This window comes from Convolutriloba macropyga, chromosome 9 (assembly GCF_964194025.1).
Source record: "Convolutriloba macropyga chromosome 9, txConMacr16.3, whole genome shotgun sequence".
Taxonomy (NCBI): Eukaryota; Metazoa; Xenacoelomorpha; order Acoela; family Convolutidae; genus Convolutriloba; species Convolutriloba macropyga.
The window spans coordinates 34,282,264-34,304,956 of record NC_134476.1 but is presented as its reverse complement, the minus strand read 5'-3'; the positions used below and the strand labels follow the sequence as shown (position 1 = coordinate 34,304,956).

General features: G+C 38.0%; 2 protein-coding genes and 15 non-coding genes across 17 annotated transcripts in view; 2 read left to right on the top strand and 15 right to left on the bottom strand.

Moving 5' to 3' along the window:
- The window catches only part of LOC142346191 (uncharacterized), a 332,292-nt gene that overhangs the window by 116,664 nt on the left and 192,935 nt on the right, over nucleotides 1-22,693 (top strand). The gene's annotated exons all lie outside the window — the stretch shown is intronic.
- LOC142345352 (ribosome assembly protein METTL17, mitochondrial-like) overlaps nucleotides 1-22,693 on the top strand; it is a 225,150-nt gene that overhangs the window by 104,191 nt on the left and 98,266 nt on the right. The window lies entirely within an intron of this gene.
- On the bottom strand, nucleotides 191-262 carry Trnad-guc (transfer RNA aspartic acid (anticodon GUC)). Its single transcript has one exon. It is a non-coding gene; the product is annotated as a tRNA-Asp (tRNA).
- Trnad-guc (transfer RNA aspartic acid (anticodon GUC)) lies at nucleotides 936-1,007 on the bottom strand. The gene has a single exon. It is a non-coding gene; the product is annotated as a tRNA-Asp (tRNA).
- Trnad-guc (transfer RNA aspartic acid (anticodon GUC)) lies at nucleotides 1,679-1,750 on the bottom strand. The gene has a single exon. It is a non-coding gene; the product is annotated as a tRNA-Asp (tRNA).
- On the bottom strand, nucleotides 2,794-2,865 carry Trnad-guc (transfer RNA aspartic acid (anticodon GUC)). The gene has a single exon. It is a non-coding gene; the product is annotated as a tRNA-Asp (tRNA).
- On the bottom strand, nucleotides 5,382-5,453 carry Trnad-guc (transfer RNA aspartic acid (anticodon GUC)). The gene has a single exon. It is a non-coding gene; the product is annotated as a tRNA-Asp (tRNA).
- Nucleotides 7,608-7,679, bottom strand: Trnad-guc (transfer RNA aspartic acid (anticodon GUC)). The gene has a single exon. It is a non-coding gene; the product is annotated as a tRNA-Asp (tRNA).
- On the bottom strand, nucleotides 8,352-8,423 carry Trnad-guc (transfer RNA aspartic acid (anticodon GUC)). Its single transcript has one exon. It is a non-coding gene; the product is annotated as a tRNA-Asp (tRNA).
- Nucleotides 11,753-11,824, bottom strand: Trnad-guc (transfer RNA aspartic acid (anticodon GUC)). Its single transcript has one exon. It is a non-coding gene; the product is annotated as a tRNA-Asp (tRNA).
- Trnad-guc (transfer RNA aspartic acid (anticodon GUC)) lies at nucleotides 14,895-14,968 on the bottom strand. Its single transcript has one exon. It is a non-coding gene; the product is annotated as a tRNA-Asp (tRNA).
- On the bottom strand, nucleotides 16,115-16,186 carry Trnad-guc (transfer RNA aspartic acid (anticodon GUC)). The gene has a single exon. It is a non-coding gene; the product is annotated as a tRNA-Asp (tRNA).
- Nucleotides 16,538-16,609, bottom strand: Trnad-guc (transfer RNA aspartic acid (anticodon GUC)). Its single transcript has one exon. It is a non-coding gene; the product is annotated as a tRNA-Asp (tRNA).
- Trnad-guc (transfer RNA aspartic acid (anticodon GUC)) lies at nucleotides 19,200-19,271 on the bottom strand. Its single transcript has one exon. It is a non-coding gene; the product is annotated as a tRNA-Asp (tRNA).
- Nucleotides 19,995-20,066, bottom strand: Trnad-guc (transfer RNA aspartic acid (anticodon GUC)). The gene has a single exon. It is a non-coding gene; the product is annotated as a tRNA-Asp (tRNA).
- Nucleotides 20,790-20,860, bottom strand: Trnad-guc (transfer RNA aspartic acid (anticodon GUC)). The gene has a single exon. It is a non-coding gene; the product is annotated as a tRNA-Asp (tRNA).
- On the bottom strand, nucleotides 21,213-21,283 carry Trnad-guc (transfer RNA aspartic acid (anticodon GUC)). Its single transcript has one exon. It is a non-coding gene; the product is annotated as a tRNA-Asp (tRNA).

Here is a 22,693-nt window from a genome sequence, read left to right as displayed (position 1 = left end):
CAGGTATTTGTTTTGAGTTTTGTTGCTGCAATTGAGTAATGAGTCGATTAGTGAGCATTTTGCGTCTCCTTTAATAAGCTTTTCAACGTGGTGTTTTTTATTTGTCTAGATTGCCCCTGTTTTAGGGCTTAAGATTTTAGTTCTTTGTTAGCGAACCAGATCCGATTTAGCGAATTTCATCAAAAAAGTTCTCTCTGTCGGGGAATCGAACCCCGGTCTCCAGAGTGACAGTCTGGGATACTCACCACTATACTAACAGAGATGGTATCTTTAATTCTTATCTCCAAAGTGTCTCAAGAAGAATGCTTTTACGGCAAATGTTTTCACTTTGTTCGCCAAGAGCCGAATTATGATTTTTCATTACAGATATTCGTTTTCGGTTTTATTGCTGGAATTGAGTAATGAGTCGATTAGTGAGCATTTTGCGTCTCCTTTAATAAGCTTGCCAACGTGGTGTGTTTGTTGTTTTTTTATTTGTCTAGATTGCCCCTGTTTTAGGGCTTAAGATTTTAGTTCTTTGTAAGCGAACCAGATCCGATTTAGCGAATTTCATCAAAAAAGTTCTCTCAGTCGGGGAATCGAACCCCGGTCTCCAGTGTGACAGTCTGGGATACTCACCACTATACTAACCTAGATGGTAGCTGCTATTCTTATCTCCAAAGTGTCTCAAGAAGAATGCTTTTATGGCAATTATTTTCATTTTGTTCGCCAAGCGCCGAACCATGTTTTTCCTTTACAGGTTTTTGTTTTGAGTTTTGTTGCTGGAATTGAGTAATGAGTCGATTAGTGAGCATTTTGCGTCTCCTCTAATAAGCTTTTCAACGTGGTGTTTTTGTTGTTTTTTATTTGTCTAGATTGCCCCTGTTTTAGGGCTTAAGATTTTAGTTCTTTGTAAGCGAACCAGATCCGATTTAGCGAATTTCATCAAAAAAGTTCTCTCTGTCGGGGAATCGAACCCCGGTCTCCAGAGTGACAGTCTGGGATACTCACCACTATACTAACAGAGATGGTGTCTTCAATTCTTATCTCCAAAATATGTCAAGAAGAATGCTTTTACGGCAAATATTTTCACTTTGTTCGCCAAGAGCCGAATTATTATTTTTCATTACAGAGATTTGTTTTCGGTTTTATTGCTGCAATTGTGTAACGAGTCGATTAGTGAGCATTTTGCGTCTTCTGTAATAAGGTTTTCAACGTGTTGTTATCGTTGTTTTTTATTTGTCTAAATTGTCCCTTTTTTGATCTTAAGATTTTAGTTCTTTGTAAGCGGACCTGATCCGATTTAGCGAATTTCATCAAAAAATTTTCTCTCTGTCGGGGTATCAAACCGTGGTCTCCAGGGTGACAGTCTGCGATACTCACCACTTTACTACCAGAGATGGCATCTGCAAGTTTTATCTCCAAATTGTCTCAAGAAGAATGCTTTTACGGCAAATATTTTCACTTTGTTCGCCAAGAGCCGAATTATTATTTTTCATTACAGATATTTGTTTTCGGTTTTATTGCTGCAATTGAGTAATGAGTCGATTAGTGAGGATTTTGAGTCTTCTGTAATAAGGTTTTCAACGTGTTGTTTTCGTTGTTTTTTATTTGTCTAAATTGTCCCTTTTTTGAGCTTAAGATTTTAGTTCTTTGTAAGCGGACCTGATTCGATTTAGCGAATTTCATCAAAAAATTTCTCTCTGTCGGGGAATCGAACCCTGGTCTCCAGAGTGACAGTCTGGGATACTCACCACTATACTAACAGAGATGGTATCTGCAATTTTTATCTCCAAATTGTCTCAAGAAGAATGCTTTTGTGGCAATTATTTTCATTTTGATCGCCAAGCGCCGAACCATGTTTTTCCTTTACAATTATTTGTTTTGAGTTTTGTTGCTGCAATTGAGAAATGAGTCGATTAGTGAGCATTTTGCGTCTCCTCTAATAAGCTTTTCAACGTGGTGTTTTTGTTGTTTTTTATTTGTCTAGATTGCCCCTGTTTTAGAGCATAAGATTTTAGTTCTTTGTAAGCGAACCAGATCCGATTTAGCGAAATTCATCAAAAAATTTCTCTCTGTCGGGGTATCAAACCGTGGTCTCCAGGGTGACAGTCTGCGATACTCACCACTTTACTACCAGAGATGGTATCTGCAATTTTTATCTCCAAATTGTCTCAAGAAGAATGCTTTTGTGGCAATTATTTTCATTTTGATCGCCAAGCGCCGAACCATGTTTTTCCTTTACAGTTATTTGTTTTGAGTTTTGTTGCTGCAATTGAGAAATGAGTCGATTAGTGAGCATTTTGCGTCTCCTCTAATAAGCTTTTCAACGTGGTGTTTTTGTTGTTTTTTATTTGTCTAGATTGCCCCTGTTTTAGAGCATAAGATTTTAGTTCTTTGTAAGCGAACCAGATCCGATTTAGCGAAGTTCATCAAAAAATTTCTCTCTGCCGGGGTATCAAACCGTTGTCTCCAGGGTGACAGTCTGCGATACTCACCACTTTACTACCAGAGATGGTATCTGCAAGTTTTATCTCCAAATTGTCTCAAGAAGAATGCTTTTACGGCAAATATTTTCACCTTGTTCGCCAAGAGCCGAATTATTATTTTTCATTACAGATATTTGTTTTCGGTTTTATTGCTGCAATTCAGTAATGAGTCGATTAGTGAGCATTTTGAGTCTTCTGTAATAAGGTTTTCAACGTGTTGTTTTCGTTGTTTTTTATTTGTCTTAATTGTCCCTTTTTTGAGCTTAAGATTTTAGTTCTTTGTAAGCGGACCTGATCCGATTTAGCGAATTTCATCAAAAAAGTTCTCTCTGTCGGTGAATCGAACCCCGGTCTCCAGAGTGACAGTCTGGGATACTCACCACTATACTAACAAAGATGTCCAAATTTATCTCCAAATTGTCTCAAGAAGAATGATTTCATGGCAATTATTTTCATTTTGTTCGCCAAGCGCCGAACCATGTTTTTCCTTTACAGGTATTTGTTTTGAGTTTTGTTGCTGGAATTGAGTAATGAGTCGATTAGTGAGCATTTTGCGTCTCCTCTAATAAGCTTTTCAACGTAGTGTTTTTGTTGTTTCTTATTTGTCTAGATTGCCCCTGTTTTAGGGCTTAAGATTTTAGTTCTTTGTAAGCGAACCAGATCCGATTTAGCGAATTTCATCAAAAAAGTGCTCTCTGTCGGGGAATCGGACCCCGGTCTCCAGAGTGACAGTCGGTGATACTCACCACGTTACTACCAGAGATGGTATCTGCAATTTTTATCTCCAAATTGTCTCAAGAAAAATGCTTTTATGGCAATTATTTTCATTTTGATCGCCAAGCGCCGAACCATGTTTTTCCTTTACAGGTATTTGTTTTGAGTTTTGTTGCTGGAATTGAGTAATGAGTCGATTAGTGAGCATTTTGCGTCTCCTCTATTAAGCTTTTCAACGTAGTGTTTTTGTTGTTTCTTATTTGTCTAGATTGCCCCTGTTTTAGGGCTTAAGATTTTAGTTCTGTGTAAGCGAACCAGATCCGATTTAGCGAATTTCATCAAAAAAGTTCACTGTGTCGGGGAATCGAACCCCGGTCTCCAGATTGACAGTCTGCGATACTCACCACTTTACTACCAGAGATGGTATCTGCAAGTTTTATCTCCAAATTGTCTCAAGAAGAATGCTTTTACGGCAAATATTTTCACTTTGTTCGCCAAGAGCTGAATTATTATTTTTCATTACAGATATTTGTTTTCGGTTTTATTGCTGCAATTGAGTAATGAGTCGATTAGTGAGCATTCTGAGTCTTCTGTAATAAGGTTTTCAACGCGTTGTTTTCGTTGTTTTTTATTTGTCTAAACTTTCCCTTTTTTTGAGCTTAAGATTTTAGTTCTTTGTAAGCGGACCTGATCCGATTTAGCGAAGTTCATCAACAAATTTTTCTCTGTCGGGGAATCGAACCCCGGTCTCCAGATTGACAGTCTGCGATACTCACCACTTTACTACCGGAGATGGTATCTGCAATTTTTATCTCCAAATTGTCTCAAGAAGAATGCTTTTATGGCAATTATTTTCATTTTGATCGCCAAGCGCCGAACCATGTTTTTCCTTTACAGGTATTTGTTTTGAGTTTTCTGGCTGCAATTGAGCAATGAGTCGATTAATGAGCATTTTGCGTCTCCTCTAATAAGCTTTTCAACGTGGTGTTTTTTTTTGTTTTTTATTTGTCTAGATTGCCCCTGTTTTAGAGCATAAGATTTTAGTTCTTTGTAAGCGAACCAGATCCGATTTAGTTATTTTCATCAAAAAAGTTCTTTCTGTCGGTGAATCGAATCCCGGTCTCCAGAGTGACAGTCTGGGATACTCTCCACTATACTAACATAGATGGTATCTGCAATTCTTATCTCCAAAGTGTCTCAAGAAGAATGCTTTTATGGCAATTATTTTCATTTTGTTCGCCAAGCGCCGAACCATGTTTTTCCTTTACAGGTTTTTGTTTTGAGTTTTGTTGCTGCAATTGAGTATTGAGTCGATTAGTGAGTTTTTTGTGTCTCCTTTAATAAGTTTTTCAACGTGGTGTTTTTTTTGTCTAAATTGTCCCGTTTTTCGAGCTTAAGATTTTAGTTCTTTGTAAGCGGACCAAATCCGATTTAGCGAAGTTCATCAACAAATTTCTCTCTGTCGGGGTATCAAACCGTGGTCTCCAGGGTGACAGTCTGCGATACTCACCACTTTACTACCAGAGATGGTATCTGCAATTTTTATCTCCAAATTCTCTCAAGAAGAATGCTTTTGTGGCAATTATCTTCATTTTGATCGCCAAGCGCCGAAACATGTTTTTCCCTTACAGGTATTTGTTTTGAGTTTTTTTGCTGGAATTGAGTAATGAGTCGATTAGTGAGCATTTTGTATCTCCTCTAATAAGCTTTTCGACGTAGTGTTTTTGTTGTTTTTTATTTGTCTAGATTGCCCCTGTTTTAGGGCTTAAGATTTTAGTTCTTTTTAAGCGAACCAGATCCGATTTGGCGAATTTCATCAAAAAAGTTCTCTCTGTCGGGGAATCGGACATCGGTCTCCAGAGTGACAGTCTGCGATACTCACCACTTTACTACCAGAGAAGGTATCTGCAATTTTTATCTCCAAATTGTCTCAAGAAGAATGCTTTTGTGGCAATTATTTTCATTTTGATCGCCAAGCGCCGAACCATGTTTTTCCTTTACAGGTATCTGTTTTGAGTTTTGTTGCTGGAATTGAGTAATGAGTCGATTAGTGAGCATTTTGCATCTCCTCTAATAAGCTTTTCAACGTAGTGTTTTTGTTGTTTTTTATTTGTCTAGATTGCCCCTGTTTTAGGGCTTAAGATTTTAGTTCTTTGTAAGCGAACCAGATCCGATTTGGCGAATTTCATCAAAAAACTTCTCTCTGTCGGGGAATCGAAGCCCGGTCTCCAGAGTGACAGTCTGGGATACTCACCACTATACTAACAGAGATGGTATCTTCAATTTTTATCTCCACAATGTCTCAAGAAGAATGATTTTTATGGCAATTATTTTCATTTTGTTCGCCAAGCGCCGAACCATGTTTTTCCTTTACAGGTATTTGTTTTGAGTTTTGTTGCTGGAATTGAGTAATGAGTCGATTAGTGAGCATTTTGCATCTCCTCTAATAAGCTTTTCAACGTAGTGTTTTTTGGTTGTTTTTTATTTGTCTAGATTGCCCCTGTTTTAGGGTTTAAGATTTTAGTTCTTTTTAAGCGAACCAGATCCGATTTGGCGAATCTCATCAAAAAAGTTGTCTCTGTCGGGGAATCGGACTCCGGTCTCCAGAGTGACAGTCTGGGATACTCACCACTATACTAACAGAGATGGTATCTTCAATTTTTATCTCCAAAATGTCTCAAGAAGAATGATTTTTATGGCAATTATTTTCATTTTGTTCGCCAAGAGCCGAACCATGTTTTTCCTTTACAGGTATTTGTTTTGAGTTTTGTTGCTGCAATTGAGTATTGAGTCGATTAGTGAGTTTTTTGTGTCTCCTCTAATAAGTTTTTCAACGTGGTGTTTTTTTTTGTCTAAATTGTCCCGTTTTTCGAGCTTAAGATTTTAGTTCTTTGTAAGCGGACCAAATCCGATTTAGCGAAGTTCATCAACAAATTTCTCTCTGTCGGGGTATCAAACCGTGGTCTCCAGGGTGACAGTCTGCGATACTCACCACTTTACTACCAGAGATGGTATCTGCAATTTTTATCTCCAAATTATCTCAAGAAGAATGCTTTTGTGGCAATTATCTTCATTTTGATCGCCAAGCGCCGAAACATGTTTTTCCCTTACAGGTATTTGTTTTGAGTTTTTTTGCTGGAATTGAGTAATGAGTCGATTAGTGAGCATTTTGTATCTCCTCTAATAAGCTTTTCGACGTAGTGTTTTTGTTGTTTTTTATTTGTCTAGATTGCCCCTGTTTTAGGGCTTAAGATTTTAGTTCTTTTTAAGCGAACCAGATCCGATTTGGCGAATTTCATCAAAAAAGTTCTCTCTGTCGGGGAATCGGACATCGGTCTCCAGAGTGACAGTCTGCGATACTCACCACTTTACTACCAGAGAAGGTATCTGCAATTTTTATCTCCAAATTGTCTCAAGAAGAATGCTTTTGTGGCAATTATTTTCATTTTGATCGCCAAGCGCCGAACCATGTTTTTCCTTTACAGGTATCTGTTTTGAGTTTTGTTGCTGGAATTGAGTAATGAGTCGATTAGTGAGCATTTTGCATCTCCTCTAATAAGCTTTTCGACGTAGTGTTTTTGTTGTTTTTTATTTGTCTAGATTGCCCCTGTTTTAGGGCTTAAGATTTTAGTTCTTTTTAAGCGAACCAGATCCGATTTGGCGAATTTCATCAAAAAAGTTCTCTCTGTCGGGGAATCGGACATCGGTCTCCAGAGTGACAGTCTGCGATACTCACCACTTTACTACCAGAGAAGGTATCTGCAATTTTTATCTCCAAATTATCTCAAGAAGAATGCTTTTGTGGCAATTATCTTCATTTTGATCGCCAAGCGCCGAAACATGTTTTTCCCTTACAGGTATTTGTTTTGAGTTTTTTTGCTGGAATTGAGTAATGAGTCGATTAGTGAGCATTTTGTATCTCCTCTAATAAGCTTTTCGACGTAGTGTTTTTGTTGTTTTTTATTTGTCTAGATTGCCCCTGTTTTAGGGCTTAAGATTTTAGTTCTTTTTAAGCGAACCAGATCCGATTTGGCGAATTTCATCAAAAAAGTTCTCTCTGTCGGGGAATCGGACATCGGTCTCCAGAGTGACAGTCTGCGATACTCACCACTTTACTACCAGAGAAGGTATCTGCAATTTTTATCTCCAAATTGTCTCAAGAAGAATGCTTTTGTGGCAATTATTTTCATTTTGATCGCCAAGCGCCGAACCATGTTTTTCCTTTACAGGTATCTGTTTTGAGTTTTGTTGCTGGAATTGAGTAATGAGTCGATTAGTGAGCATTTTGCATCTCCTCTAATAAGCTTTTCAACGTAGTGTTTTTGTTGTTTTTTATTTGTCTAGATTGCCCCTGTTTTAGGGCTTAAGATTTTAGTTCTTTGTAAGCGAACCAGATCCGATTTGGCGAATTTCATCAAAAAACTTCTCTCTGTCGGGGAATCGAACCCCGGTCTCCAGAGTGACAGTCTGGGATACTCACCACTATACTAACAGAGATGGTATCTTCAATTTTTATCTCCACAATGTCTCAAGAAGAATGATTTTTATGGCAATTATTTTCATTTTGTTCGCCAAGCGCCGAACCATGTTTTTCCTTTACAGGTATTTGTTTTGAGTTTTGTTGCTGGAATTGAGTAATGAGTCGATTAGTGAGCATTTTGCATCTCCTCTAATAAGCTTTTCAACGTAGTGTTTTTGTTGTTTTTTATTTGTCTAGATTGCCCCTGTTTTAGGGTTTAAGATTTTAGTTCTTTTTAAGCGAACCAGATCCGATTTGGCGAATCTCATCAAAAAAGTTGTCTCTGTCGGGGAATCGGACTCCGGTCTCCAGAGTGACAGTCTGCGATACTCACCACTTTACTACCAGAGAAGGTATCTGCAATTTTTATCTCCAAATTGTCTCAAGAATAATGCTTTTGTGGCAATTATTTTCATTTTGATCGCCAAGCGCCGAACCATGTTTTTCCTTCACAGGTATCTGTTTTGAGTTTTGTTGCTGGAATTGAGTAATGAGTCGATTAGTGAGCATTTTGCATCTCCTCTAATAAGCTTTTCAACGTAGTGTTTTTGTTGTTTTTTATTTGTCTAGATTGCCCCTGTTTAAGGGCTTAAGATTTTAGTTCTTTGTAAGCGAACCAGATCCGATTTGGCGAATTTCATCAAAAATTTCTCTCTGTCGGGGAATCGAACCCCGGTCTCCAGAGTGACAGTCTGGGATACTCACCACTATACTAACAGAGATGGTATCTTCAATTTTTATCTCCAAAATGTCTCAAGAAGAATGATTTTTATGGCAATTATTTTCATTTTGTTCGCCAAGAGCCGAACCATGTTTTTCCTTTACAGGTATTTGTTTTGAGTTTTGTTGCTGGAATTGAGTAATGAGTCGATTAGTGAGCATTTTGCATCTCCCCTAATAAGCTTTTCAACGTAGTGTTTTTGTTGTTTTTTATTTGTCTAGATTGCACCTGTTTTAGGGCTTAAGATTTTAGTTCTTTGTAAGCGAACCAGATCCGATTTGGCGAATTTCATCAAAAAAGTTCTCTCTGTCGGGGAATCGGACTCCGGTCTCCAGAGTGACAGTCTGCGATACTCACCACTTTACTACCAGAGAAGGTATCTGCAATTTTTATCTCCAAATTGTCTCAAGAAGAATGCTTTTATGGCAATTATTTTCATTTTGATCGCCAAGCGCCGAACCATGTTTTTCCTTTACAGGTATTTGTTTTGAGTTTTGTTGCTGGAATTGAGTAATGAGTCGATTAGTGAGCATTTTGCGTCTCCTCTAATAAGCTTTTCAACGTAGTGTTTTTGTTGTTTCTTATTTGTCTAGATTGCCCCTGTTTTAGGGCTTAAGATTTTAGTTCTTTGTAAGCGAACCAGATCCGATTTAGCGAATTTCATCAAAAAAGTTCTCTCTGTCGGGGAATCGAACCCCGGTCTGCAGAGTGACACTCTGCGATACTCACCACTCTACTACCAGAGATGGTATCTGCAAGTTTTATCTCCAAAATGTCTCAAGAAGAATGCTTTTACGGCAAATATTTTCACTTTGTTCGCCAAGAGCCGAATTATTATTTTTCATTACAGATATTTGTTTTCGGTTTTATTGCTGCAATTGATTAATGAGTCGATTAGTGAGCATTTTGAGTCTTCCGTAATAAGGTTTTCAACGTGTTGTTTTCGTTGTTTTTTATTTGTCTAAATTGTCCCCTTTTTTGAGCTTAAGATTTTAGTTCTTTGTGAGCGTACCTGATCCGATTTAGCGAAGTTCATCAAAAAATTTCGCTCTGTCGGGGAATCGAACCCCGATCGCCAGAGTGACAGTCTGGGATACTCACCACTATACTAACATAGATTGTATCTGCAATTCTCATCTCCAAAGTGTCTCAAAGAAGAATGCTTTTATGGCAATTTTTTTCATTTTGTTCAGCAAGCGCCGAACCATGTTTTTCCTTTACAGGTTTTTGTTTTGAGTTTTGTTGCTGCAATTGAGTATTGAGTCGACTAGTGTGCTTTTTGCGTCTCCTCTAATGAGCTTTTCAACGTCGTGTTTTTGTTGTTTTTTATTTGTGTAGATTGCCCCTGTTTTAGAGCTTAAGATTTTAGTTCTTTTTAAGCGGACCAGATCCGATTTAGCGAAGTTCATCGAAAAAATCTCTCTGTCGGGGTGTCAAACCGCGGTCTCTAGATTGACAGTCTGCGATACTCACCACTTTACTACCAGAGATGGTATCCGCAATTTTTATCGCCAAAGTGTCTCAAGAAGAATGCTTTTATGGCAATTATTTTCATTTTGTTCGCCAAGCGCCGAACCATATTTTTCCTTTACAGGTATTTGTTTTGAGTTTTGTTGCTGCAATTGAGTAATGAGTCGATTAGTGAGCATTTTGCGTCTCCTCTAATAAGCTTTTCAACGTGGTGTTTTTGTTGTTTTTTATTTGTCTAAATTGTCCCCTTTTTTCGAGCTTAAGATTTTAGTTCTTTGTAAGCGGACCAAATCCGATTTAGCGAAGTTCATCAAAAAAGTTCTCTCTGTCGGGGAATCGAATCCCGGTCTCCAGAGTGACAGTCTGGGATACTTACCACTATACTAACAGCGATGGAATCTGCAATTCTTATCTCGAAAGTGTCCCAAGAAGAATGCCTTTATGGCAATTATTTTCATTTTGTTAGCCAATCGCCGAACCATGTTTTTCCTTTACAGGTATTTGTTTTGAGTTTTGTTGCTGCAATTGAGTATTGAGTCGATTATTGAGCATTTTGCGTCTCCTCTAATAAGCTTTTCAACGTGGTGTTTTTGTTGTTTTTTATTTGTCTAGATTGCCCCTGTTTTAGAGCTTAAGATTTTAGTTCTTTGTAGGCGGACCAGATCCGATTTAGCGAAGTTCATCGAAAAAGTTCTCTCTGTTGGGGTATCAAACCGCGGTCTCCAGAGTGGCAGTCTGCGATACTCACCACTTTACTACCAGAGATGGTATCTGCAATTTTATCTCCAAATTGTCTCAAGAAGAATGCTTTTGTGGCAATTATTTTGATTTTGATCGCCAAGCGCCGAACCATGTTTTTCCTTTACAGGTATTTGTTTTGAGTTTTGTTGCTGCAATTGAGAAATGAGTCGATTAGTGAGCATTTTGCGTCTCCTCTAATAAGCTTTTCAACGTGGTGTTTTTGTTGTTTTTTATTTGTCTAAATTGTCCCTTTTTTCGAGCTTAAGATTTTAGTTCTTTGTAAGCGGACCAAATCCGATTTAGCGAAGTTCATCAAAAAAGTTCTCTCTGTCGGGGAATCGAACCCCGGTCTCCGGAGTGACAGTCTGGGATACTCACCACTATACTAACAGCGATGGAATCTGCAATTCTTATCTCGAAAGTGTCCCAAGAAGAATGCTTTTATGGCAATTATTTTCATTTTGTTCGCCAAGCGCCGAACCATGTTTTTCCTTTACAGGTGTTTGTTTTGAGTTTTGATGCTGCAATTGAGTAATGAGTCGATTAGTGAGCATTTTGCGTCTCCTCTAATAAGCTTTTCAACGTGGTGTTTTTGTTGTTTTTTATTTGTCTAGATTGCCCCTGTTTTAGAGCTTAAGATTTTATTTCTTTGTAGGCAGACCAGATCCGATTTAGCGAAGTTCATCGAAAAAGTTCTCCCTGTCGGGGTATCAAACCGCGGTCTCCAGGGTGGAAGTGTGCGATACTCACCACTTTACTACCAGAGATGGTATCTTCAATTTTTATCTCCAAAGTGTCTCAAGAAGAATGCTTTTATGGCAATTATTTTCATTTTGTTCGCAAAGTGTCTCAAGAAGAATGCTTTTTATGGCAATTTTTTTCACTTTGTTCGCCAAGTGCCGAATTATGTTTTTCCTTCACAGGTATTCGTTTTAAGTTTTGTTGCTGCAATTGAGCAATGAGTCGATTAGTGAGCATTTTGCGTCTCCTCTAATAAGTTTTTCAACGTGGTGTTTTTGTTGTTTTTTATTTGTCTAGATTGCCCCTGTTTTAGAGCTTAAGATTTTTGTTCTTTGTAAGAGGACCAGATCCGATTTAGCGAAGTTCATCAGAAAAAATTTCTCTGTCGGGGAATCGAACCCCAGTCTCCAGAGTGACAGTCTGGGATACTCACCACTATACTAACAAAGATGGTAGCTGCAATTTTTATCGCCAAAGTGTCTCAAGAAGAATGCTTTTTTGGCAATTATTTTCACTTTGTTCGCAAAGTGTCTCAAGAAGAATGCTTTTATGGCAATTATTTTCACTTTGTTCGCCAAGCGCCGAATTATGTTTTTCCTTTACAGGTATTCGTTTTAAGTTTTGTGGCTGCAATTGAGCAATGAGTCGATTAGTGAGCATTTTGCGTCTCCTCCAATAAGCTTTTCAACATGGTGTTTTTGTTGTTTTTTATTTGTCTAGATTTCCCCCTGTTTTAGAGCTTAAGATTTTAGTTCTTTGTAAGCGGACCAGATCCGATTTAGCGAAGTTCATCAAAAAAATTTCTCTCTGTCGGGGTATCATACCGCGGTCTCCAGAGTGACAGTCTGCGATACTCACCACTTTACTACCAGAGATGGTATGCGAAATTTTTATCTCCAAAGTGTCTCAAGAAGAATGCTTTTATGGCAATTATTTTCATTTTGTTCGCCAAGCGCCGAACCATGTTTTTCCTTTACAGGTATTCGTTTTAAAATTTGTTGCTGCAATTGAGCAATGAGTCGATTAGTGAGCATTTTGCGTCTCCTCTAATAAGCTTTTCAACGTGGTGTTTTTGTTGTTTTTTATTTGTCTAGATTTCCCCAGTTTTAGAGCTTAAGATTTTAGTTCTTTGTAAGCGGACCAGCTCCGATTTAGCGAAGTTCATCAAAAAAATTTCTCTCTGTCGGGGTATCATACCGCGGTCTCCAGAGTGACAGTCTGCGATACTCACCACTTTACTACCAGAGATGGTATCCGAAATTTTTATCTCCAAAGTGTCTCAAGAAGAATGCTTTTATGGCAATTATTTTCATTTTGTTCGCCAAGCGCCGAACCATGTTTTTCCTTTACAGGTATTTGTTTTGAGTTTTGTTGCTGCAATTGAGTTTTGAGTCGATTATTGAGCATTTTGCGTCTCCTCTAATAAGCTTTTCAACGTGGTGTTTTTGTTGTTTTTCATTTGTCTAGATTGCCCCTGTTTTTTTATAGCTTAAGATTTTAGTTCTTTGTAGGTGGACCAGATCCGATTTAGCGAAGTTCATCGAAAAAAATCTCTCTGTCGGGGTATCAAACCGCGGTCTCCAGAGTGACAGTCTGCGATACTCACAACTTTACTACCAGAGATGGTATCTGCAATATTTATCTCCAAAGTGTCTCAAGAAGAATGATTTTATGGCAATTATTTTCATTTTGTTCGCGAAGCGCCGAACCATGTTTTTCCTTTACAGTTATTTGTTTTGAGTTTTGTTGCTGCAATTGAGTTTTGAGTCGATTATTGAGCATTTTGCGTCTCCTCTAATAAGCTTTTCAACGTGGTGTTTTTGTTGTTTTTCATTTGTCTAGATTGCCCCTGTTTTTTTATAGCTTAAGATTTTAGTTCTTTGTAAGTGGACCAGATCCGATTTAGCGAAGTTCATCGAAAAAGTTCTCCCTGTCGGGGTATCAAACCGCGGTCTCCAGGGTGGAAGTCTGCGATACTCACCACTTTACTACCAGAGATGGTATCTGCAATTTTTATCTCCAAAGTGTCTCAAGAAGAATGCTTTTATGGCAATGATTTTCATTTTGTTCGCAAAGTGTCTCGAGAAGAATGCTTTTATGGCAATTTTTTTCACTTTGTTCGCCAAGCGCCGAATTATGTTTTTCCTTCACAGGTATTCGTTTTAAGTTTTGTTGCTGCAATTGAGTAATGAGTCGATTAGTGAGCATTTTGCGTCTCCTTTAATAAGCTTTTCAACGTGGTGTTTTTGTTGTTTTTTATTTGTCTAGATTGCCCCTGTTTTTTTAGAGCTTAAGATTTTAGTTCTTTGTAGGTGGACCAGATCCGATTTAGCGAAGTTCATCGAAAAAAATCTCTCTGTCGGGGTATCAAACCGCGGTCTCCAGAGTGACAGTCTGCGATACTCACAACTTTACTACCAGAGATGGTATCTGCAATATTTATCTCCAAAGTGTCTCAAGAAGAATGATTTTATGGCAATTATTTTCATTTTGTTCGCGAAGCGCCGAACCATGTTTTTCCTTTACAGTTATTTGTTTTGAGTTTTGTTGCTGCAATTGAGTTTTGAGTCGATTATTGAGCATTTTGCGTCTCCTCTAATAAGCTTTTCAACGTGGTGTTTTTGTTGTTTTTCATTTGTCTAGATTGCCCCTGTTTTTTTATAGCTTAAGATTTTAGTTCTTTGTAAGTGGACCAGATCCGATTTAGCGAAGTTCATCGAAAAAGTTCTCCCTGTCGGGGTATCAAACCGCGGTCTACAGGGTGGAAGTCTGCGATACTCACCACTTTACTACCAGAGATGGTATCTGCAATTTTTATCTCCAAAGTGTCTCAAGAAGAATGCTTTTATGGCAATGATTTTCATTTTGTTCGCAAAGTGTCTCGAGAAGAATGCTTTTATGGCAATTTTTTTCACTTTGTTCGCCAAGCGCCGAATTATGTTTTTCCTTCACAGGTATTCGTTTTAAGTTTTGTTGCTGCAATTGAGTAATGAGTCGATTAGTGAGCATTTTGCGTCTCCTTTAATAAGCTTTTCAACGTGGTGTTTTTGTTGTTTTTCATTTTTCTAGATTGTTCCTGTTTTAGGGCTTAAGATTTTAGTTCTTTGTAAGCGAACCAGATCCGATTTAGCGAATTTCATCAAAAAAGTCCTCTCTGTCGGGGAATCGAACCCCGGTCTCCAGAGTGACAGTCTGCGATACTCACCACTTTACTACCAGAGATGGTATCTGCAATATTTATCTCCAAAGTGTCTCAAGAAGAATGCTTTTATGGCAATTATTTTCATTTTGTTCGCGAAGCGCCGAACCATGTTTTTCCTTTACAGTTATTTGCTTTGAGTTTTGTTGCTGCAATTGAGTAATGAGTCGATTAGTGAGCATTTTGCGTCTCCTCTAATAAGTTTTTCAACGTGGTGTTTTTGTTGTTTTTTATTTGTCTAAATTGTCCCTTTTTTCGAGCTTAAGATTTTAGTTCTTTGTAAGCGGACCAAATTCGATTTAGCGAAGTTCATCAAAAAAGTTCTCTTTGTCGGGGAATCGAACCCCGGCCTCCAGAGTGACAGTCTGGAATACTCACCACTATACTAACATCGATGGAATCTGCAATTCTTATCTCGAAAGTGTCCCAAGAAGAATGCTTTCATGGCAATTATTTTCATTTTGTTCGCCAAGCGCCGACCCATGTTTTTCCTTTACAGGTATTTGTTTTGAGTTTTGTTGCTGCAATTGAGTATTGAGTCGATTATTGAGCATCTTGCGTCTCCTCTAATAACCTTTTCAACGTGGTGTTTTTGTTGTTTTTTATTTGTCTAGATTGCCCCTGTTTTAGAGCTTAAGATTTTAGTTCTTTGTAGGCAGACCAGATCCGATTTAGCGAAGTTCATCGAAAAAGTTCTCCCTGTCGGGGTATCAAACCGCGGTCTCCAGGGTGACAGTCTGCCATACTCACCACTATACTAACAGCGATGGAATCTGCAATTCTTATCTCGAAAGTGTCCCAAGAAGAATGCTTTCATGGCAATTATTTTCATTTTGTTCGCCAAGCGCCGACCCATGTCTTTCCTTTACAGGTATTTGTTTTGAGTTTTGTTGCTGCAATTGAGTATTGAGTCGATTATTGAGCATCTTGCGTCTCCTCTAATAAGTTTTTCAACGTGGTGTTTTTGTTGTTTTTTATTTGTCTAGATTGCCCCTGTTTTAGAGCTTAAAATTTTAATTCTTTGTAAGCGGACCAGATCCGATATAGCGAAGTTCATCAGAAAAGTTTTCTCTGTCCGGGAATCAAACCCCGGTCTCCAGAGTGACAGTCTGGGATACTCACCACTATACTAACAAAGATGGTATCTGCAATTTTTATCGCCAAAGTGTCTCAAGAAGAATGATTTTTTGGCAATTATTTTCACTTTGTTCGCAAAGTGTCTCAAGAAGAATGCTTTTATGGCAATTATTTTCATTTTGTTCGCAAAGTGTCTCGAGAAGATTGCTTTTATGGCAATTTTTTTCACTTTGTTCGCCAAGCGCCGAATTATGTTTTTCCTTCACAGGTATTCGTTTTAAGTTTTATTGCTGCAATTGAGCAATGAGTCGATTAGTGAGCATTTTGCGTCTCCTCTAATAAGTTTTTCAACGTGGTGTTTTTGTTGTTTTTTATTTGTCTAGATTGCCCCTGTTTTAGAGCTTAAAATTTTAATTCTTTGTAAGCGGACCAGATCCGATATAGCGAAGTTCATCAGAAAAGTTTTCTCTGTCCGGGAATCGAACCCCGGTCTCCAGAGTGACAGTCTGGGATACTCACCACTATACTAACAAAGATGGTATCTGCAATTTTTATCGCCAAAGTGTCTCAAGAAGAATGATTTTTTGGCAATTATTTTCACTTTGTTCGCAAAGTGTCTCAAGAAGATTGCTTTTATGGCAATTATTTTCACTTTGTTCGCCAAGCGCCGAATTATGTTTTTCCTTTACAGGTATTCGTTTTAAGTTTTGTTGCTGCAATTGAGCAATGAGTCGATTAGTGAGCATTTTGCGTCTCCTCTAATAAGTTTTTCAACGTGGTGTTTTTGTTGTTTTTTATTTGTCTAGATTGCCCCTGTTTTAGAGCTTAAAATTTTAATTCTTTGTAAGCGGATCAGATCCGATTTAGCGAAGTTCATCAGAAAAGTTTTCTCTGTCGGGGAATCGAACCCCGGTCTCCAGAGTGACAGTCTGGGATACTCACCACTATACTAACAAAGATGGTATCTTCAATTTTTATCGCCAAAGTCTCTCAGGAAGAATGCTTTTTTGGCAATTATTTTCACTTTGTGCGCAAAGTGTCTCAAGAAGAATGCTTTTATGGCAATTATTTTTACTTTGTTCAGCAAGCGCCGAATTATTTTTTTTCCTTTACAGGTATTCGTTTTAAGTTTTGTTGCTGCAATTGAGCAATGAGTCGATTAGTGAGCATTTTGCGTCTCCTCTAATAAGCTTTTCAACGTGGTGTTTTTGTTGTTTTTTATTTGTCTAGATTTCCCCTGTTTTAGAGCTTAAGATTTTAGTTCTTTGTAAACGGACCAGATCCGATATAGAGAAGTTCATCAAAAAAATTTCTCTCTGTCGGGGTATCAAACCGTGGTCTCCAGAGTGACAGTCTGCGATACTCACCACTTTACTAACAGAGATTGTATCTGCAATTCTTATCTCCAAAGTGTCTCAAGAAGAATGCTTTTATGGCAATTGTTTTCATTTTGTTCGCCAAGCACCGAACCATGTTTTTCCTTTACAGGTATTCGTTTTAAGTTTTGTTGCTGCAATTGAGCAATGAGTCGATTAGTGAGCATTTTGCTTCTCCTCTAATAAGCTTTTCAACGTGGTGTTTTTGTTGTTTTTTATTTGTCTAGATTTCCCCTCTTTTAGAGCTTAAGATTTTAGTTCTTTTGTAAGCGGACCAGATCCGATTTAGCGAAGTTCATCAAAAAAATTTCTCTCTGTCGGGGTATCAAACCGCGGTCTCCAGAGTGACAGTCTGCGATACTCACCACTTTACTACCAGAGATGGTATCCGAAATTTTTATCTCCAAAGTGTCTCAAGAAGAATGCTTTTATGGCAATTTTTTTCATTTTGTTCGCCAAGCACCGAACCATGTTTTTCCTTTACAGGTATTCGTTTTAAGTTTTGTTGCTGCAATTGAGCAATGAGTCGATTAGTGAGCATTTTGCTTCTCCTCTAATAAGCTTTTCAACGTGGTGTTTTTGTTGTTTTTTATTTGTCTAGATTTCCCCTCTTTTAGAGCTTAAGATTTTAGTTCTTTGTAAGCGGACCAGATCCGATTTAGCGAAGTTCATCAAAAAAATTTCTCTCTGTCGGGGTATCAAACCGCGGTCTCCAGAGTGACAGTCTGCGATACTCACCACTTTACTACCAGAGATGGTATCCGAAATTTTTATCTCCAACGTGTCTCAAGAAGAATGCTTTTATGGCAATTATTTTCATTTTGTTCGCCAAGCGCCGAACCATGTCTTTCCTTTACAGGTATTTGTTTTGAGTTTTGTTGCTGCAATTGAGTTTTGAGTCGATTATTGAGCATTTTGCGTCTCCTCTAATAAGCTTTTCAACGTGGTGTTTTTGTTGTTTTTCATTTGTCTAGATTGTCCCTGTTTTTTTATAGGTTAAGATTTTAGTTCTTTGTAGGTGGACCAGATCCGATTTAGCGAAGTTCATCGAAAAAAAATCTCTGTCGGGGTATCAAACCGCGGTCTCCAGAGTGACAATCTGGGATACTCATCACTATACTACCAGCGATGATATCAGCAATTCTTATCTCCAAAGTGACTCAAGAAGAATGATTTTAATACAATTATTTTTGTCTTCGTTCGCCAACGGCCGAAATAGGTTTTTCCATAGCAGATATTAGTTTTGAGTTTTGATGCTGTAATTTAGTAATGTGTCTATTTTGGAGTGAATTGAGTTTTTGTAATAAAGTTTTCAAAGTGTTTTTTTAGTTGTTTTTTTTGTCTAGAATGACCCCCTTTTTTCTAGGTTTAGATTTTAGTTCTCTGTAAGTGGACCCTATCCGATTTAGTGAAATTCATGAACAAGTTCTCTCTGTCAGGGAATCGAACGCCGGTCTTCAGACTGACAGTCTGCGATACTCACCACTATACTAACAGCGATGGAATCTGCAATTCTTATCTCGAAAGTGTCCCAGAAGAATGCTTTTATGGCAATTATTTTCATTTTGTTCGCCAAGCGCCGAACCATGTTTTTCCTTTACAGGTATTTGTTTTGAGTTTTGTTGCTGCAATTGAGTTTTGAGTCGATTATTGAGCATTTTGCGTCTCCTCTAATAAGCTTTTCAACGTGGTGTTTTTGTTGTTTTTCATTTGTCTAGATTGCCCCTGTTTTTTATAGCTTAAGATTTTAGTTCTTTGTAGGTGGACCAGATCCGATTTAGCGAAGTTCATCGAAAAAAATCTCTCTGTCGGGGTATCAAACCGCGGTCTCCAGAGTGACAGTCTGCGATACTCACCACTTTACTACCAGAGATGGTATCTGCAATATTTATCTCCAAAGTGTCTCAAGAAGAATGCTTTTATGGCAATTATTTTCATTTTGTTCGCGAAGCGCCGAACCATGTTTTTCCTTTACAGTTATTTGTTTTGAGTTTTGTTGCTGCAATTGAGTAATGAGTCGATTAGTGAGCATTTTGCGTCTCCTCTAATAAGTTTTTCATTGTGGTGTTTTTGTTGTTTTTTATTTGTCTAAATTGTCCCTTTTTTCGAGCTTAAGATTTTAGTTCTTTGTAAGCGGACCAAATTCGATTTAGCGAAGTTCATCAAAAAAGTTCTCTTTGTCGGGGAATCGAACCCCGGCCTCCAGAGTGACAGTCTGGAATACTCACCACTATACTAACAGCGATGGAATCTGCAATTCTTATCTCGAAAGTGTCCCAAGAAGAATGCTTTCATGGCAATTATTTTCATTTTGTTCGCCAAGCGCCGACCCATGTTTTTCCTTTACAGGTATTTGTTTTGAGTTTTGTTGCTGCAATTGAGTATTGAGTCGATTATTGAGCATCTTGCGTCTCCTCTAATAACCTTTTCAACGTGGTGTTTTTGTTGTTTTTTATTTGTCTAGATTGCCCCTGTTTTAGAGCTTAAGATTTTAGTTCTTTGTAGGCAGACCAGATCCGATTTAGCGAAGTTCATCGAAAAAGTTCTCCCTGTCGGGGTATCAAACCGCGGTCTCCAGGGTGGAAGTCTGCGATACTCACCACTTTACTACCAGAGATGGTATCTGCAATTTTTATCTCCAAAGTGTCTCAAGAAGAATGCTTTTATGGCAATTATTTTCATTTTGTTCGCAAAGTGTCTCGAGAAGAATGCTTTTATGGCAATTTTTTTCACTTTGTTCGCCAAGCGCCGAATTATGTTTTTCCTTCACAGGTATTCGTTTTAAGTTTTGTTGCTGCAATTGAGCAATGAGTCGATTAGTGAGCATTTTGCGTCTCCTCTAATAAGTTTTTCAACGTGGTGTTTTTGTTGTTTTTTATTTGTCTAGATTGCCCCTGTTTTAAAGCTTAAGATTTTTGTTCTTTGTAAGCGGACCAGATCCGATTTAGCGAAGTTCATCAAAAAAGTTCTCTTTGTCGGGGAATCGAACCCCGGCCTCCAGAGTGACAGTCTGGAATACTCACCACTATACTAACAGCGATGGAATCTGCAATTCTTATCTCGAAAGTGTCCCAAGAAGAATGCTTTCATGGCAATTATTTTCATTTTGTTCGCCAAGCGCCGACCCATGTTTTTCCTTTACAGGTATTTGTTTTGAGTTTTGTTGCTGCAATTGAGTATTGAGTCGATTATTGAGCATCTTGCGTCTCCTCTAATAACCTTTTCAACGTGGTGTTTTTGTTGTTTTTTATTTGTCTAGATTGCCCCTGTTTTAGAGCTTAAGATTTTAGTTCGTTGTAGGCAGACCAGATCCGATTTAGCGAAGTTCATCGAAAAAGTTCTCCCTGTCGGGGTATCAAACCGCGGTCTCCAGGGTGGAAGTCTGCGATACTCACCACTTTACTACCAGAGATGGTATCTGCAATTTTTATCTCCAAAGTGTCTCAAGAAGAATGCTTTTATGGCAATTATTTTCATTTTGTTCGCAAAGTGTCTCGAGAAGAATGCTTTTATGGCAATTTTTTTCACTTTGTTCGCCAAGCGCCGAATTATGTTTTTCCTTCACAGGTATTCGTTTTAAGTTTTGTTGCTGCAATTGAGCAATGAGTCGATTAGTGAGCATTTTGCGTCTCCTCTAATAAGTTTTTCAACGTGGTGTTTTTGTTGTTTTTTATTTGTCTAGATTGCCCCTGTTTTAGAGCTTAAGATTTTTGTTCTTTGTAAGCGGACCAGATCCGATTTAGCGAAGTTCATCAGAAAAGTTTTCTCTGTCGGGGAATCGAACCCCGTCTCCAGAGTGACAGTCTGGGATACTCACCACTATACTAACAAAGATGGTATCTTCAATTTTTATCGCCAAAGTGTCTCAGGAAGAATGCTTTTTTGGCAATTGTTTTAACTTTGTGCGCAAAGTGTCTCAAGAAGAATGCTTTTATGGCAATTATTTTCACTTTGTTCAGCAAGCGCCGAATTATTTATTTTCCTTTACAGGTATTCGTTTTAAGTTTTGTTGCTGCAATTGAGCAATGAGTCGATTAGTGAGCATTTTGCGTCTCCTCTAATAAGCTTTTCAACGTGGTGTTTTTGTTGTTTTTTATTTGTCTAGATTTCCCCTGTTTTAGAGCTTAAGATTTTAGTTCTTTGTAAGCGGACCAGATCCGATTTAGCGAAGTTCATCAGAAAAGTTTTCTCTGTCGGGGAATCGAACCCCGTCTCCAGAGTGACAGTCTGGGATACTCACCACTATACTAACAAAGATGGTATCTTCAATTTTTATCGCCAAAGTGTCTCAGGAAGAATGCTTTTTTGGCAATTGTTTTAACTTTGTGCGCAAAGTGTCTCAAGAAGAATGCTTTTATGGCAATTATTTTCACTTTGTTCAGCAAGCGCCGAATTATTTATTTTCCTTTACAGGTATTCGTTTTAAGTTTTGTTGCTGCAATTGAGCAATGAGTCGATTAGTGAGCATTTTGCGTCTCCTCTAATAAGCTTTTCAACGTGGTGTTTTTGTTGTTTTTTATTTGTCTAGATTTCCCCTGTTTTAGAGCTTAAGATTTTAGTTCTTTGTAAGCGGACCAGATCCGATATAGAGAAGTTCATCAAAAAAATTTCTCTCTGTCGGGGTATCAAACCGCGGTCTCCAGAGTGACAGTCTGCGATACTCACCACTTTACTAACAGAGATTGTATCTGCAATTCTTATCTCCAAAATGTCTCAAGAAGAATGCTTTTATGGCAATTGTTGTCATTTTGTTCGCCAAGCACCGAACCATGTTTTTCCTTTACAGGTATTCGTTTTAAGTTTTGTTGCTGCAATTGAGCAATGAGTCGATTAGTGAGCATTTTGCGTCTCCTCTAATAAGCTTTTCAACGTGGTGTTTTTGTTGTTTTTTATTTGTCTAGATTTCCCCTGTTTTAGAGCTTAAGATTTTAGTTCTTTGTAAGCGGACCAGATCCGATTTAGCGAAGTTCATCAAAAAAATTTCTCTCTGTCGGGGTATCAAACCGCGGTCTCCAGAGTGACAGTCTGCGATACTCACCACTTTACTACCAGAGATGGTATCCGAAATTTTTATCTCCAACGTGTCTCAAGAAGAATGCTTTTATGGCAATTATTTTCATTTTGTTCGCCAAGCGCCGAACCATGTCTTTCCTTTACAGGTATTTGTTTTGAGTTTTGTTGCTGCAATTGAGTTTTGAGTCGATTATTGAGCATTTTACGTCTCCTCTAATAAGCTTTTCAGCGTGGTGTTTTTGTTGTTTTTCATTTGTCTAGATTGTCCCTGTTTTTTTATAGCTTAAGATTTTAGATCTTTGTAGGTGGACCAGATCCAATTTAGCGAAATTCATCGAAAAAAAATCTCTGTCGGGGTATCAAACCGCGGTCTCCAGAGTGACAATCTGGGATACTCATCACTATACTACCAGCGATGATATCAGCAATTCTCCAAAGTGACTCAAGAAGAATGATTTTAATACAATTATTTTTGTCTTCGTTCGCCAACGGCCGAAATAGGTTTTTCCATAGCAGATATTAGTTTTGAGTTTTGATGCTGTAATTTAGTAATGTGTCTATTTTGGAGTGAATTGAGTTTTTGTAATGAAGTTTTTTTTTGTCTAGAATGACCCCCTTTTTTCTAGGTTTAGATTTTAGTTCTCTGTAAGTGGA